Raw genomic sequence first — 19,271 nt, forward strand, 5'->3', positions numbered from 1 at the left:
ACCCAGTGAAATGGTTCTCGGGTCTAGGGGAATGGGTCCAGGAAGTGATCGCCAGCATAGGCAAATTCTTGATCCTTATACTGATTGTCATCATAGTAATTGGCATATGCGTCCGGTGTGTTCCTATTGTGTTGAAGTGTGGAAAATGTAAAAACAGAGTGAAACGAAGGAATGAAACTGTGATGGTGGTTAGAAATGATAATATGTATACCGAGGTAGATACAGAACTGCATTACAACCCTGAGCTAGGAAGTACCATCATTTAAATGTGTAATATTTAGACATGCATAGAGGATATTATTGAAATGTTATTTATATAACACCCAGAAAATGTAAAGTCTCAAATTCCCCTTCAAGACTGCTGTTATAAGACTGGTGCATTCCCACACCTGTCACACGATCTCCTAAGATCCACGGTGTGCGTATAATAGTAGTTTTATGTCCCCACCCAGAGACACATTATTGATGGATTAAGAACCACCTTGTGCCATCCCATAATAACACTAAATAATATATAAATGTAAGCCTAAATTAAATCCAAATAGCAGATTGTGATAGCATGTTGTTTGCTATCAAAGGGTGGACTGTCGAAGCTGAATAATTGGCTGAGACAAGTTCAGTTTAAAATTTAATTGTGACGACGCCATTTTGCGACTGGCCTCAAGACACCATCTTGTGAAAGGCAGCAAGACTCCATTTTAGAATGGAAAGCTTACACAAGCGCCATTTTGTCAAAAATACATAGTACACAATCCACAGTGCAAAATTGCTAAAAGTAGCAATTTTGCTACTCACAACGCAAAGTTGCTAAAAAGTAGCACGAACAGCTTTTTCACAATCTTCCCCAAACACCTACCGACAGTGTTTAGCAGACATAAAATAACTTTCCAACACATTAAAATCATCACAGACTTATATTTGAAAAGTAGCAAAGTTGCTAAAAAGTAGCACGAACAGCTTTTTCACAATCTTCCCCAAACACCTACCGACGGTGTTTAGCAGACATAAAATAACTTTGCAACACATTAAAATCACCACAAACATATTTGAGCAGTAGCAAAGTAGTGGTGTTTTCCCCTGCATTCACATTAACACATACGCGATGTAGCAAAAAGTAGCAAATTAGTGGTGTTTTCCCTGCACTTCATGTTAAACATAGGACAACGCAAAATAGCTATTTAGACGCACAGCCAGCTTTTTAGTGATCTTTCCCAAACCCATACTGGCATGCTCACACACATACACAGAAGCCTTTCCAACTTAGTGCTGGTCGCTAAGTGCCCCACAGACCCTCAAACGCACAACACAATTTAATGTCATTTCTCCCCGCATACACATTTAAAAGCAATGGTCCCGCAGCACGAAAGGAATGATTATTATTTGGTTTAATCGCAATGTCAGCATATGAAGAAATGAATGTTTTCTGTAACTATGGTTTAGTAGATGGCAAATGGACCGTGATTGGTGCCGTACTGATCTACTCTTTTCCCACAGCGTTCCGGTGGCATCGGTGAGGAGATCAGAACATGCGGCTATGAAATATGAATGATAGAGAGAATAACTCCTTGAAATGTTGTATGCCATAGTTTAGACTAGATTTATTATGCAGCGGGAAAGTGGACACAATCAGGCTGTTAGAGGCTGGTTTGAGTCTTTGCACTGACCTATGAATTGTACCGTAACGGAAGAAGCAAGAAGAGGAACCAATGAGAACCTGCCAACGTATTCTATTGTATTGCTTATCCCAGTACGGGTATATATGTGAGTGCTCTGAAACGAGATGCCAGTCTGCGGTGGTCCTGTTATGCTGTTTCGACGAAGGTTTCATCACTGAAGCCGGTATCTGGTCCCAGAGCGCACGCGTATGTATTGACTGTACCTTATGACCTAAATGTTTGTACAATTCAGTTTGCACTCATTATTAGATCATAGCGTGGTAACATCTGTACTTTTACCTGAATAATAATCTTTAGTGCGTTGGACCGCTATTCCACTGTTTTAGAGTCTTATTAATGGTATATTTAAAACACAGCGCTAATTAGCGACACCTTATGGTTTTAGGAGGTATAGGCAGGTTTTGTCTTAGAGGTTCTAGGCAGGTGAATCTTAGAGGTTTATAGGCAGGAATGTACTAAAGGTTCAGTTGCACGATTCAACAATGGAGAGATAATAGTGTCAGAAGATAATAATTGGAATATGATTAGCAAAAGTATAAACATGGAATAAAGCTCAGTGTATATGCGAGGAGGAATAATGGGGAGTATTTTGATAGAATATAAGGAATGTGAGAGATGAAGACGTGAATATTATGAGATAATGAAGGTGTAAATAATGGGATGGATGGATGCTAATATCCCAATAAAGTGTACAATGTTTGGGTTAGGTGATAGCAATAGGTAAACATAATAAAATAATAGAATCAGCTGAAATGTGTGAGGTGGAACAAACAGAGCCCACTGAGGAATCCATGTGTGGCGAAACACAAAGTATTTTATCTACTCTATTATCTTTAATATGCTTGTATAATATATTTATGATTTCTTTCATTTGTATTTTCATTCATACTAAGTTTCTTATTATCTTTTAAATGCATTTTTATTAATATTCAATTTATTTAAGTTATATCTCTCATGACTCATATTTTTGTCATATTTCTTTTTATTATTTTTATTTTAATGTGTTTATATATTTATTTTATTTCTATCTATGATTTTACTCCTAACTTTACTATTTTTAATTTTAATTAAAATGTTTTTATTTCCAATAAATATCTTTGTTCCAATACCACGCACTGTCATTGTGGTCTAACCTCTCTATAGACTTATTTCCACTCAATTTTTTTTCCTTACTCTTATTTCTTTTATCTGCTTACACTTGGCATTATACAATTTAATGACAGTTATTCCCACATTTCCCATTACTATAAAATATTAACAGTTATTTCATTAGTACCTGCACATTATGAAATACTTAAAGGAGAATATTTAATCAATGACATCATTGCAACCCTACACCTTTTACCTCCTTCTAATGATATCCAATTTATACATTTTCAATTATTATTCTGAATTATTCTCCACTATTTGCTCAATTTAGTATGTGATGTGTATTTAATTTATAATATTTATTTTCTATTATATTTAAATGTTATCACAATTGCCTTTTCTTCCAATTCCAATAATCTATTATTCTAAACCATTGCTATCATCAGCCCAACCCCACATTTTCTACACAATATCTACACTATCTTGTAGTGACATCAGACATCTCCTCAAACTATTCACACCTTCATTATCTCACACTAAACAAATCTGTATTACTCGCATTCTTTGCTTCTTAACAATCAAATCTATACCATGTTCTTTCGTCACATTCATTGAGCTTCATTCTGTGTTTCATACCTTATACATTTGCTTTTCATATTCCAATTAATGTCTTCTACAAGATCCAACCTGAGCACAACTCAGAGTGTATTTTTTTCATTAAATTGCTTGGGATATCCTACTAGATCTTCAGCAGGGAAACAAGACACACACCCACAGCCACGATCATTAGACCCTGAACTTTGTGGCAACAACAGGACATGTTGCTGCTTTATACTTTGCTGCAAGAAAGAGATTAATCTGGACATTTGCTTTTATCTTCTTTATTTTCAATAATATCTGACCCTCACTATTTGATCTTGTCACTGGAAATCATTGATGGTGTAAGTGTTACTGTGATCCACTTGTAAATCCTCCCATGTTTTAGAGCAGTGGTTCTCAAACTTGGTCCTCAGGGCCCCACGCAGTTCATGTTTTCCAGGTCACCCAGAAATTGCACAGGTGTAGTCTTTACTCACTGACGCATTTTAAAAGAACCACAGGTGGAGCTAATTATTTAACTTGTGATTCTGTGAGGAGACCTGGAAAACATGCACTGTTTGGGCACCTGAGAACCAATTTTAAGAACCTGTGGTTTAGAGAAATAAGGGCTAGGTTCATGAGTGTAACGTTTGCCACCAGCCTTGTAGTAAACCTATAGAACCCCATCTGGTCTTCACATGTAGCGGCCCTTCTGTACACACTATACAGATATATCTGTAGATGATGGCTGTTCATACACACTGAACAGCCATCATCTGTGTCTGGTTGTGGGTCCCGGTGACCAGGGGGCATGTCGGGGGGCGTGGCCCACCCCACGGCTGCAGCTATGTTTGTATGGGTGGTCTGCAGACCGCCCGTACATACCTGCCGATGGACAGATATGTCAGCAGATATATCTGTCCATCAGCTGTGCAGCACAGCCAATGTGATATGTCGGTGAACGACGATGTTCACAGACATATTACGGCTACACACTGGCCAACGGGCTGAAGATATATTGGCCAATCAATTGTGTGTCAGTGTGTACCCAGCATTAGAGCACTGGGTGTGTATGTTGTCATAGATTTATCTAGAGTAGAGACTGATGCATACAAGGTTGTATTGAAGATTAAACACCATGAGCAGTACAGTGGTATAAAGCAAGGTACACTGAGAATAATAGCATCAGATATATCAAACAGCAAATAATGGTCAGGCAACAATCCTAATTTTGGGAAGAGTAGTGAAGTCATAAACCAAAGGTCAAACCGGTAAAAGGTAGCATTCAGTATTGATGAACAGTGGTTCATCAGACAGGGACAATTGGGAACAGGCCAAGATCAAGGCAGGCAATGAAAAAGGAGTCAAAGCAGGGTCAATAACAAGCAGGACTTCAGACAATAAAAAGCAGGACTTCAGACATTATACTCTATGACAGCCTTCTAATTAAAATTCAGTAGTAACGTATACCAGTCAATCAGACCAATCCTCACAGCAATAATGAGTACCTCAGAACCAATGACAGCCAGTGGAAGTGTCATGGCAAAACAATAAGCATGACTGAGTACTCCTGAGTCTGCCACTGTTCCTATACCAAACTCTGTCACTACAACTGGCAATAAGGAAATATGAAACTTCCTACATGGATAGACAGAGTATCACTGTCAGAAAACTGGAACTATTCACCTTATTGGGAATACTCCCATGGAAAAGACAGTACTTACATCCACCAGCGCTCACCAGGGAGTCTCAATAGCCAGCTAATACAGCCTTTACACTTAAATTCCGAGTCTAACTCGGAGGTGGGAACAGGGTTCCAATCCGGATCAGACCCGGAATTTAGCCAGCGCCGACCCAAGATATTCCCGATTCGGTGCCGTTCAAACTGGAGCCGGGTCTGCAGAGACCCGGCTTTTTTGGTATTGAAGTGGACGCTTGGAGATGACGTCATCTCCAAGCACCACTGTAGCTGGCCAATCGTCAGGCAAGCAGGCTCCCATTTTCGTAGGTTTCACATTGAGTACAGGGATAAGCGGGCGCGCGCCTGATACTTTATCCCAGGTAAAAGCTCTGATATGAAACGTAAACTACGTTTCATATTGAATACCCCTCATAGACCTGAGAATGTCCAGTGATCCATGAGGAATATACATATTATATAGGGCCACTGAAAGAACAACCAAATGGATACAGAAACTAACATGATGGTAACCAATAAACAAAGGGAATAGAAATGATAAGACGGGGAAGCACAGCAGTTCAGCGGTAATTTTTTATTGAGTTGAAATAATTGATATTGGTTTCCATAGCATAGCTTGATATTCTATTTAGAGTTGAATTTGTCCTATTATAATGCAAGGAATTCTAGGAGGCAAAATTTGATAGAGAACTACTGTAAAGGTGAAAGGGAACCCCCAGAGATTTATATAATAAAGAGGAAGATTTACTGAAAATAGAAGCTAGACACTGGTGGGATAAGACTACATTGTCTAAATATATTGAATTTCATAGGATACCTAGAGGTCTGAGAATAATCAAAACAAGTGGCAGATTCTACTGTACCTAGGGGCTGCAGGACTGCAGCACCCCCAGTAAATATCAGCCACTTCGAGTTCCCAGTGAGCTCCGGTCCTGGAGACTGCACTGGCTCCGGAACCCCCCACTCACCGATGTTAGTGCAATTATCCTTTGCAGGGCAAGCACAGCAGGCAGTAGGAGACAATCTCCCTGTGTAGACCTGCCCTGCATGTGTTTGTTGGCAGTGTTGTGGCTTCCTTTTGGAAGCTCTACCTGCTAATCTCACACATGGCTGGCAGTCTCAGGGGAGGAAACTCCTCCCCCTGTGGGACTGCCAGTCCGGAGTGTTATTAGCACCGTAAGAGCTTCCTGCAGGAAGCCTGCTCTGTGCTGCTTGTTGGCTGTAATGTGCTCTTAAGGTATCGTGTAGTGTGTCCCCGGCAGGCTGTGCTCAATGTCGTTCATGACATTGAGCACAGCCGCTGAATGATGTCATTAGCGCCGGGCTCTCTCCCCCATTCCCCAACATGCTGCAACCTGACAAGGTCATCAGATTGTGCTGCATGTTCAGGCGATGGACAATGTCGGAAACGACCAGCGGGTGTACGCATCGCTGGTCGTTTCCGACATAAAAGTGCACGATTTGTGCACGATTACTGAGCGACTGCACGATTACGATGTCGTAATTGTGCAGTCGCTCAGTAATATCGCCCAGTGTGTACCCACCATTAGAAGTAGTTATACTCCAGCTGCGCATTTGCGTTTCTGACCTAAGCTGCAGCCCGTGCAGACCCCCGAACTGGTAAAGGTAGGAACCATCACTGTTCAAACCCTGTCATTAAGGATGATGAGGATTTAACTCAGAAATGGAATAGCACTCTTGATGAGTGTTCAGTCTCTCTGATGAGACTCCTTATTGAATATAGAGAATCCAAAATAAAGAAAGTTGAGAGGGAAATTGAGTCTATCAAAGAACAAATAGAGAACTCTACATAGTATCAAGAGTCGAAAGAGAGAAGAGACCATAAGTAAAAGTGTGGAGCAATACGAAAAAGAACTAATTTATAATAAAAGAAATTTCAAAGGGACTATATTGACTACAGTGACATACAATAGACCACTCCCCTGTACACTGACAATGATAGAGACAGCTCACGCACCAGATCACGTACCAGAAGCAAATATTTAAAGTCTAGATATAGAAGTCATTCTAATAAATATGTGAGCACTTGATGTCTGCCACTAAGGCCACAACAATATCGTTCCAACCTATAGGCTCATGCCTCAACATCTAGTAGAGTTAATAGTTCATATGATGGTGTGAAACCTAAAATACCACAAATGCACAAATTAGGCCCTCAGAACAATAATCCATATACATCTCCTCTTATGCAAAGGAAAGAAATGGCACCAAATTACAACAGTCAAAATCGCTGTCAATGCCTCTATCCGAGAACCCCAAAAAGGAAAAGAAACCCAGATTTCAAGGGAGGAGAGGGGAAGGGTACAACAACAAAAAAAGAAGAGGCAATTAATGAAATTAAAATTCAAAAGTAACATGAAAATACCATCTAATGTTTACAATTTATCTTCTAGGCAATTAAATGAAGCTGAGATCAGTTTACTGTCTAAAACAATGAAATATGCCCCTTCCTCAGTCCCTAATGTTTTTTAATTATTTATTGATCTTAATAAATATGTTATATCATTAAGCAGGAAGAGATACTTCACACCAAAAAATGAAAAGTAAGAAAACAGTGAGGCATCTGTTGTTCTTGACGAGGAAGATTTTGAAGGTTTGGATTTGCTTTTAGCATTATTGTGTGAAAATGCCAGTGGGAATCTGGAGACTCCTTCGTCTGAAAACTCTATTGCAGAGTCTAGTTTACCAAAATCCAAATTTGTAAAAAGTCTCAGTTTTATCCTGTTAATTACAAAAACAGCTGTATTGATATGTTTTATAAAAAGACCCGTTCACAATTAAAACAGTGAGCGGGATGTAATAAATGAAAAATGCATTAACAACCCAGTTTCCGGGGTTTTACTACATTTTCCATATGCACTATTGGGTGGCCGCCGTGGCTCCAATGCGGAGGGTAACACCAGCCTATGGGATTCTACCGCATCACGCTGGTATAAGGGATCCAATCAGATTCCTCCCAACATGCCCCGTGGCCGCCGCGTCTCTCTGCGCATGCGCAGATGGACTCCCGGGTCATAAACCCAGAAGTACAGGGCACGTCGCTGATCAGTTCTTATCAGAAGAACTGTCCTTTGCGTTACTGATCGCATATGTTAGTACATATGCGATCAGTAGGGATGCGGTGACTGGCAGAATGTTCTCTGCAAGGTTAGTAAATCCAGCCCTTTATGTGAAAGAAACAAGAAACCTAAATATCATAATGTAACTTCTCAAGAGCAACAGGCCCTTAAGAAATTGTCTAAAGATAAGTAAATTGTGATCAAGGGGGCAGATAAAGGGAGGGGGAAATTGTTGTTCAAGATACAACAGATTATGTGGCAGAAGCTCAGAGGCACCTAGAGGATCAGGTATATTATAAGATCTTATCAACAAACCCTACAGTGTCATATCAGGCATCACCGAGAGCTATGCTAAAAGAGGCAATGGATGGTGAGGTTTTATCCAAAGAGGAATATCAATTTTTATTTCCATTACATCCAGTTACCCCTGTCTATTATCATCTGCTGAAAATACATAAACCCCTCTCACACCCCCGGTCGCCCCATTATATCAGGGATTGGATCACTGATCTCCAGTTTGTCTGCCTATGTAGATTTTTATTTGCAACCATGTGCTTACTCTCTAAAATCCCATATTAGGAATACTACTACTTTTATACAAAAAAAAATAAAAATGTGACAGGAAACATGGCTATCAGTTTATAACTTGTGATGTCTTAGCGCTATATACGAACTTCCCCCAGAAGAAAGGAGTGGAAGCCGTAGACCATTTTCTACAGAAAGAAAATGAGATTTCAGAGAGGCATAGAAAGTTTATTATTGACTCTACCCTTTTCATATTGGAACATAACTATTTTTTGTTCGTTCACACATTTTATTTACAGTGCACTGGGACAGCCATGGGGGTTCATCCCTAGTTTTGTGAACTTCTATATGGGTAGGGTGGAGAAAGTACATATACAGGCCCGCCCTGGGATATTTGTTTGGCTGGTCCTATTGATGTATACAAGGATTACACATATACTTTAAATATTTGCACCTACTCTAGTTGGAATAGATTATATCAATTTTTTAATGCTGGGCATACACTATACAAATATCTGTCAGATATCTGTCCAATCTGGCTGGTTGGAATGAAAACCTGGTAATGTATGGGAGCAAATGACAGTTGATCATATGGTCTTAAACACTGGAAAGCAGACAAAAAACAATTGTTCAAATTGGTTAAATTCATGTCTTTTAAAGAATTTGCCTGAACGACCATTATTGTCTGTTTTCCAGTGTTTTGTCATTTGCTCCCATACATTACCAGATTTTCATTTCAACCAGCCAGATTGGACAGATATCTGACAGATAACTATATAGTGTATGCCCAGCATTAGGATAACCTATATCACCAGCGGACCCACTGGGACATTAAAGAACCGAAGGGACTAATTTTTGTCTTATGTATCCGGAAGGGTAACATTTATTAAGCTATTTTCTTGGACTTTCTAATCAGATGTTTTGGGTATTCCTCACCTAATGATACAATGTATGACAGTTTTTAAATGTATCTTTTATTACATATTTGTTATATTGTGATAAGAGTTGAATATTTTATATATTATATAGTAATATTTTCAGGCAGTGGTGCCTACAGTATGTTATTTAAACCACATCTATACAGGATTGTTTATAGGCACTGCAAAAAGTTGTTTAGCATATGTATATTATATTCTCATCGTTGGGCTGCACAGTTTACCATTCATGAGGCTGTATTAATTACAAATCTCATTAAATGCAAACTTTTTGTGATCTGCTGCCTGTTGCTGTCACTGTTCCAGCAAGTCTTTACATTTCTTTATCTATGCAGTCAGTAATTTTAGCCTATGAAACACATACTGTATGTATATTTTACAGTATGTTTTGCAAATAACTCACTCCAAATGCAGGACAGATTTCTTATTAAGGTCATACCTGTATGACTCAAATCATTGCCTAAAGCATCAAATCGCCATTTCTCTTTTAGAGCAGTTTATTCGCACATTTTCACTATGTGGCATAATTTGGAAAACTGTAGAATTCTTTGCATGGATTACATTATAATATGCTGCTGTAAAACACCACCAGAACAAACAAAAACATAAAAGATTTGTGAAATGTATTAGATTCAGACAAACATTTCTTGTTATGTTATGAATCTACTGTTGCTTAAAAAAAAAATCAGCGCACAGAAAACTTCCCATAGTGAATTTAATTGGTTTCATTACTTTTAATGAATGAACTGTAAACTAATGATCAAGGCACATATTCTACATCTCACTACTGAAAATGATCAAGGAGAGGTGTGGTGGGCGACCTTATTGTTTAATCGAATAAAGAACATAACAAGTTACAATTCAGTTCAAATGCAACCGAGTTGTCAGCTAATTGATAAAGAATAATGTTGCAAGGCCCACTTTCCATTGCAAGGGCTTTACTATGTGACAAAAGCCTATTTCATGTCTTTTTGATTTTGGGAGTCTTTGCCGGCAACAAACAATGCCACAGGAAGAATAACACAAAGCAACTATTACAATAAAGGGATTATTGTCTTTAATGCAAACATTTGAATTAGGGACTAAAATACAGATTGTGCATACTGTACATTAAACCAGGGTATCCCAAACATTTCTGGGTCATGAAAATATGAGCCCTTCAAGGATACTGACAAATACAATCATAATGTAGCAAGATTTTGTTTGGCTAAATATGTTATTTTTCAACCAAAAACAATATTTTTCTGCAATTTAGTACGAAAACCTCATTGTTCTGACTTCAGATACAGTAAAAGCTTAGAATTTAAAACTATTTATAATTTGAATATCATAGTAATTAGGGTTACAGTACATGTAGTGTCAGATCTTCTGTAAAAGGCTTTGGTATTCACCTGAATCCTAAAATATCAATATAACAATATATCATCTATATAATAAGCGAGAAAGTGTGTGAGTGTGTGTGTGTGTCTGTCTATTTGCTCTTAATCAAAGGCCAGAGTTTTGTACCTACTGTAGCTCCACTAAATTTGGCATGGTGGTGAAGTTTGACCAGGATTAGGTTTTTGGTTCATCAGGGCCATGAAGGTCTACATGGTGCCAACTACGTAGGCCGTGGAGTCTCCGATTTGAAATTTTTGTTTAAGCAAGTTTGCTCAGGATGTCTTCCAGTGCCTAAAACTGCACTTAACTGATGGCACAGGCTGATATGTACCAGTGGACAATTTGGAGTGGGGGCAGGCAGAGCTGGAACAGAAGAGTAGTGAGTCGGAGAATCACCTGTCACACTGCACCTGCACTGACAGTTATTAATTTCCTCCAAGCACATACAAATGGACAGATAGGTCCTTACTGGGGCTACAATGATGTTAACAAACAGTGGGGTCATTTTCAGGATGTGTTTTGCACTTTCACAAATAAGATTTAGCTTTGCTACGTAACACTTAGATAAATGCCTAAAAATTAGCACATCTCTTGCATACAGACTCAAAAATTAATGCAGTACTTGCACGTAGAGCACATGAAGAAAATCCACACAGCACTTGTGAATGCTTGAAGAGAACCTACAAAGCTCTTGTACACACTAAGCTATTAAACATAGGATTTGCAAACACAAATACCTATTGATCAATAATAAACAAAATGCAGACTGACACCCAGGGGCATATCTATAATGGGTGCAGGGTGTGCGGTGCACATGGGCCCCTGGGTGCAGGCACACCCTGCAACCATATTATCTAATACTTACCTCTCCGAGGTCCCATGCTGGGTGTCTCAACCCTGCACAAAATGCCAGAAAATGGCAGCCACAGCCATTTTCCCGGCATTTTGTGCACGCGCAAAAAGGAAATTGCCAGGAAACTGGTGGGCGCGCCATTTCCCCGGTGACCTGCGCATTACACTCTGGGCACACTCAAGTGCCCAGAGTCTACTGATGCTGCCATTGGCAGTCAGACATGTCATTCTGCTGCCAGCCGCCGAGGAGAGTGGTGGGGTCCCCGGACAGGGAATAAACACTGGCCACCTCTCTTAATACTACCCTGCACACACCTATTTAATTGCACAAGTGTGCGTATATTAAAAGATGCATACTCACCACAGTCTTTGGAAACAATCCTGTATTAAGGGAAACATTTGCAGATGCCACAATTAGACTAACATATCCATGCGGTTTACAGTACAATTGTGCAAAAGGAGTATAGTGATGTAGTATTTGCTGTTGCTGTTGTGTATGCCAAAGTTAAATCATTAACAATTTTTTGACTTCAGTTAAAAGTCTCTTTGCTGCTACCTGTGCAATAACCATTGCACATGGCCATGCTTCAACCAAGGTTGTGTTGCAGACAAGAATGACAAGACCTTACAAGAGATGTACAATGACCTCCGTGTTTTGGTTTTGGTTCTGTAATAATTTCCATGTTTTGGCTTTGTAAAACCACTATCAAGTGTTTTGGCTTTAGTTTTGGAAGTGTATTTTTTTTTAAGTGCTAAAAACAGCTAAAATCTTGTAATTTGGGCATGTTTTTGTTCCTACCGTATTGTTAACCTCAACAACATTAATTTCCATTCAATTCCAGTTACTTTTGACCACCCCACAATATTGTCAATCCAATATTGTCCAATGGAAAAGTGGTGTGAACTGAAATTATCCTTTGGCCCTCCTACTCACCCTTATGTTGTATGTTAAAAAGGACATGCAAACTAAGCACTTCAGTGACAGGGACTGCCATTTTTGTGGCTGAAGTGCTTGGTTTGTTTTGGCCCACACAAAATAAGCTATCAATGGGCTTAAGGCAGTTAACAGTGTTGTTAATGATCTCTACAATGGGGAGATGATGTCAATATCATCCTCACCCTCATCAGTGTTAACATCATAATTGTCATCATCACAGAATATTAACTTATCCCCACTAAAATCCACCATTACAGAAGTCCCTGTACTTTAACGTAATTGTGGAAAAGGTCTTCCTCATGGAATTTGTAATAGAAACATGTTTATGTAGGCTGCGCTAAGTATGAGGAGCAGCTCTTATGGATGTTGATGAATTTAAGTATAAAAAAACAGCACTTGTATAATGAGTAAAATGTACAACTATGGATCTGAAAAAGTAAAAAAATGGTAAAATAGAGTAAAAATAATAAAAAGTATAAATGTGGAACTATAAATGTATAGTGATAAAAGTAGTATAAGAGTAAAAATGATAAAAGAAATCAATGTACTGTAGTAGGTTTAAAAAATAAATTGAGATAAAAAGTAAAGGATAAAAATGATAACAAGAATAAAATAATATAATCTCCGGGCAATGCTGTGAAGAAAAAAATTATTAATTTAGAGATTGTGGTATTAACCACTATGTGCTTATAGCTTTTTTGTGGATATTTGTGTGAAGCCAGGCCATGGGGGTTGTAGATGTTGCGGGCTTTGAGGGTGGTGTCACTTGCTCGATGTTTTGGAGACACTGGCAGGTTCTAAATAGCTGACCCTATTCCTACCTTTGCCTCCTGCCAGCTGGCTATACGTGTCTTCATTTTTATTTTTGTTTGTCCAACGTATTGGAGGCCACATGGACACTCTAAAAGGTATATGACTCCCTCAGTTTCACAACTACCTCAAATGCAAAGGGTGCAAAACAGCAAAAAACAACAAAGAACACATCAAAATTCCAAAGTAATCAAACAAACAAAGAATATGAAATCCACCAAGAAATAGCTTCTATTCTGTGGCTGTTTACTGTATCTGATTGAGTCACGGTAAAGGTGTCACTAATTTTGGGCAATTCTTTTAGACCTGACCAGATGTCAAAATGTTGTGTCTCTCTGGTGAGCTGAGTTGACTCAACCTCATCACCAGTGGGTCTCTTTGAAAAGCTGTTTTTTTCCTAGCAGCAGTTACAGGAGAAACTGAAGGAGACATTGTCGTGTCATGTGCCACTTGAGCTGCCAACTTGCTCACAAGGAGCTCTTTGCATCTCTTAAGATCTGTGTCAGTTGGAAAGAAACATATTATGTACAACTTAAACCTAGGATCAAGCATGGTCAATGAAGTTGATATACAAGTCCAACATACTTAGAGGAATTGCTTCATTAAACTTCCTCCTTCAGTTTCTCAAGTTACTTTTCCATTAGTTTAATTAAAGGAATCATGTGACTCAAGCTTGCAGTGTCTGAACTCACTTCATAGGTTACTACTTTGAATGATTTCAGTACCTTGCATAACACAGGAAGTATTCTCCACTGTGCTGAACTAAGGCACAATCCCCCTCATCTCCCTAGGTCACGGTTTGTTGTGTAGGTTTGGATGTCTTGTTGCTGTTCCTCCATCATTTGCTGAAGCATATAAAGGGTGGAATTTCCCCTTGTTACTCCCTCTTGCTTCAGTTAGTGGCATGGAAAACTGAACTGTTCATAGACAATGCGATCTTCTACATGCTGTTGCTCCTGCACAGACCTGTAATTTTTGTAAAAAATTCTGTACCACCAAGATTATTGTGTGTGCAAAACATGGGACATGTTCACAATTACCCAGTTGTAATTCTCTCACATTATTTGTTGTTTTATCAGAAATGACAAATCCTGAGGAGAGACCTAGTGGGTTAAGCCATTTTGCTATAACATCTCATTAAAATTGTTAAAAAAACACCTGCGCCAGCAATGTGCGATGTTTAATACACTTGTGGCATCCTTATGGCCTTCCGAAAATACCAGACTCAATACTTTAAACGCTCTTTTCACAATTTTTTTTACGGACAAAATTTCAGCGGTCCTTTTTCGCCAAAGTTCGCAACTTATGAACATTTTTTGGGGTAAAGTATCATTAGAGGGGGTGTCCCAAGGGTTCTGAAAGAAATCCCCACATTTTCAGCCAAAAATAGAGATTTTGCAATTTTTTTTCTCCATGTCTGAGAGGGAGAAAAGTTTTTTCCAGTTTTTCACAAAAAAATGGCAATAAATTATCACGGGTGTGATACTATTGCCGAAAAATCAGGCGATAATATTGCTGGCGATAATATTGCCACTAATTGTTCTGCACTGATTTGCCTGTTTTAATTTAGACACCTCTTCTAAACTCTGAGGGGTTTAGTTATCAAGCAGTGAAAAACTTAGTGAAGTGGAGTGGGGAAGTTGCCCATGGCAACCCATCAGCTCCTACCTATTATTTTATAGACTGTACTTAATAAATGTTACTTCAAAGCTGATTGGCTGCCATGGGCAACTTCTCCACTGATCCGCTTCACTAAGTTCTTCACTGCTTGATAAATAAACCCCCGAGAGAGAAAGTGTTGCATCGCCACATGAGGTTACAGAAGATGCCTGACTGACAGCAGTTGCAGAACCACCACTCACAAAGAAAGGCCAAGGTCTGAGCCTTTTCTTGCCACTGCGTGTGGTGTATGGCATGCTGGAAATATTTAAATAAAACAATGATGGTGTTGCGCTAATTTAATGGTATAATTAATGTTAGCAATAGCTTAACATGGCAGAGAGTAAATTCAAGACACAAAGTTTGTGTACCAAACAGTCATTTTTATATATATATATATATATATATATATATAGTAAATTTCAAATACATACAGTAAATATTACAATAAAATATACAAAATATACAATATAAAACCTATTTAAATAAGAAGTCTGTACAGAATAATCCAATTGATATATACAAAAAAACCCTGATCCTGTTAAATTACTGCAAAAAGGATCACTGTAGAAGATCATAAGTGAATTGACCTATAGTATCTAAAAAAAAAAAAACATGCAGTTCTCACTGGACCATATTCTACATAAATAGTCCTTGAAACCTCCTTAACTGACCTCCAGGTCTTATCATGAGGTGACGCTTGGTAGTCTCCATGTGTTGTTAGGAGAATACTGAGACAATAGCCCCCATGCTGATGGAAAAAACTAAATCCAACATGAAGTATGCGGCAAGTGTAGCTGATGGGATGTCCCCCAATATGGACTGGTAGGTAGGTAATCCAAAGGTAGGAAATTCCTGAGGCTATATTTAAGTCAGCACGTGACAGCCTGTTACCTTTCTCCATCCTTTTCCAGGCCTGCAAACTTAGTCATAGCATGTTTAAATTGTGCTCATGGCTCTCCGTGGAAATAAATTAATCTCTACATGGAAATAAGTTAATGTCCGGCACCAAGAGAACAATTGTATCACTTTGTAGCAATCCCCTAACGTGTTTCGCTTCAGTTCTGTGAAGCTATATCAAAGAGTGTGAATAAGGTAGAGCATAGTCTCCCCCTTTAAATCAGCCCTCCTCCTTCCTGATAGGATACATTATTACTTAATTAGTCTCCACATGATACTCTAAGTGTCATAATCACCTTTCTTTATACATGTGAACCAGATTTATAAACTAGCATAATAAGCTTGTGATCGCACAATTTGGTGTCTTGAAAAATCATCCATAAATATACTTACAAATGAAAATAATTATAATTATTTAATCACTGAAGCAGAAAAGAATTAAATAAATAAATAAATAAACAGAAACATATAAATAAATAAATCACACTACACAATCCAAATACATTAAATCTCTGGCTCTATCATCCCAAACCATTTCTCTACCTTTGCGCCACTGGTGACCTTAATCTGAATTTAAAAAAAATATGATTATATATACTGTAGCTTATACATGAAATACAAGAAATATAACAGTGTCACCTACTAGTCTGATTCAAATTAAATCTCATTATGGTACTATTGTATTTATATATGGAGATCATGTTAAAAATGATATTATTGTAAAATATAAAGTAAAGAATAATAAGGGTCAATAATCTCCACATTGTACCTTCTGAACTCCTGAGTGAAAATAGAAACAGACACCACATACTCATGTGTGTTGTACCATTACAACCATAGAGTCTTGAACCACAGTTGTAACCAATAGGATCGCTACTACTAATCCCAAACATAATATGCTAAATTACAGCCCATATGGTAAAATAAAGAAGGTTCTACTTGTAAAAAGATAATATAGAACAATCAAACCAGGAGTGATCAAGTCACTTAAGTTAATTCCAATGGATCATAAATTGCTGCATCACAACCCATGTAACTGAAATAAAAGCATTAAACCTAATATGACAAACCTATCTGTCCCCTCCATATCTACACATGCTACACAAAACAGTGGGAAAAAAACTCAAATATTATCCTAAATGTATATTCCACACTGTCAGATGTTACAACCCCCCTATCTACTGGGGTTGTGGTCCTCTATTTGACACTGTATATTCAAAAAAGTCTAGGCAATGGCAATTGGTTGAAAATCTATATTGTCATTTAACCCCGCAGGAATAACATCTGTAGTTTAAACCTCCATAGGGCTTCTTTATTGCATAGAGTTTAAAATCAATCTCCACCCCTGTTAGTGCATTTTATGTGTTGGACTCCTGTTATGGTTAATTCTGTGGTTTCACTATTGTGGGCAACAGTGAAGTGTTGTGAAACGCTATGACAACTGAACTTTTTAATGATGCTTAATCTGTGTTCCCTAAATCTAATTTTTAATGATCTAGAAGTCCTTCCCACGTATTGCAGGCCACATGGGCACTGCAATATGTAAATACAAAAAGTGGTGTTATAATTAATAAGTTCTTGTATATTATATTTTTCTTTAGTGATAATGATACTATTTGAGTTGTTTTGTTACTAATGTACCCACAACTCAAACACCTGTTTCCTCCACATCTGTAGCACCCTCTAGGTAGACTTGGGAGCCAATTGGAACTTAGTCGTACATCACTCTTTTGTTCTTTTCTCAAAGAGCTGGGAGCCAGAATGCTCTTTAGATTTTTATTTTTTTCTAAAAATGACTTTTAATCCAAGATTAGCTGTTTGATTGAGAATAGGATTTCAAAGTTCTTTTCTAAGGTTTTCCTAATGTTACCAGATTGGTTATTACATTTTGAGATAGAATATAGCTTTTCACCCTTATTTTGTTGAGATTTATATGTGTCACTTAGATGTTTACATTTAGGGATCATGAGATTGTCTCTGTCCATCTTTAAAGTTTTACTACAGTGCATACAGAATGTATTCACAGCGCTTCACTTTTTTCCACATTTTGTTATGTTACAGCCTTATTCCAAAATTGAATAAATAATTTTTTGTCCTCAAAATTCTACACACAATACCCCATAATGACAACGTCTAAAAAGTTTGAGATTTTTGCAAATTGAATAATAAAAAAAACTAAGAAATCACATGTACATAAGTATTCACAGCCTTTGCCATGAAGCTCAAAATTTAGCTCAGGTGCATCCTGTTTCCACTGATCATCCTTGAGATGTTCCTACAACTTAATTGGAATCCACCTGTGGTAAATTCAGTTGATTGGACATTATTTTGAAAGGCATACACCTATCTATATAAGGTCCCACACGTGACAGTGCATGACAGAGCACAAACCAAGCATGAAGTCCAAGGGATTGTCTGTAGACCTCTGAGACAGGAGTGTCTCGAGGCACAAATCTGGGGAAGGGTACAGAAAAATATCTGCTGCTTTGAAGGTCCCAATGAGCACAGTGGCCTCAAACATACGTAAATGAAAGAAGTTCAGAACCACCAGGACTCTTCCTAGAGTTGGCTGTCTGTCTAAACTGAGCGATCGGGGGTGAAGATCCCTAGTCAGGGAGGTGACCAAGAACCCAATGGTCACTCTGTCAGAGCTACAGCATTCCTCTGTGGAGAGAGGAGAACCTTCCAGAAGGACAACCATCTCTGCAGCAATCCACCAATCAGGCCTGTATGGTAGAGTGGCCAGATGGATGCCACTCCTTAGTAAAAAGTACATGGCAGCCCACCTGGACTTTGCCAAAATGCACCTGAAGGACTCTCAGACCATGAGGATCAAAATTCTCTGGTCTGATGAGACAAAGATTGAACTCTTTGGAGTGAATGCCAGGCATTATGTTTGTAGGAAACCAGGCACCACTCATCACCAGGTTAATACCATCCCTACAGTGAAGCATGGTGGTGGCAGCATCATGCTGTGGGAATGTTTTTCAGCTACAGGAACTGGGAGACTAGTCAGGATAGAGGGAAATATGAATGCAGCAATGTACAGAGACATCCTGGATGAAAACCTGCTCTAGAGCTCTCTTGACCTCAGTCTGTGGCAACGGTTCATCTTTCAGCAGGACAACGACCCTAAGCACACAGCCAAGA

The sequence above is a fragment of the Taudactylus pleione genome, unplaced genomic scaffold, assembly GCF_031769625.1.
Source record: "Taudactylus pleione unplaced genomic scaffold, aTauple2 ptg000184l, whole genome shotgun sequence".
Classification (NCBI taxonomy): Eukaryota; Metazoa; Chordata; class Amphibia; order Anura; family Myobatrachidae; genus Taudactylus; species Taudactylus pleione.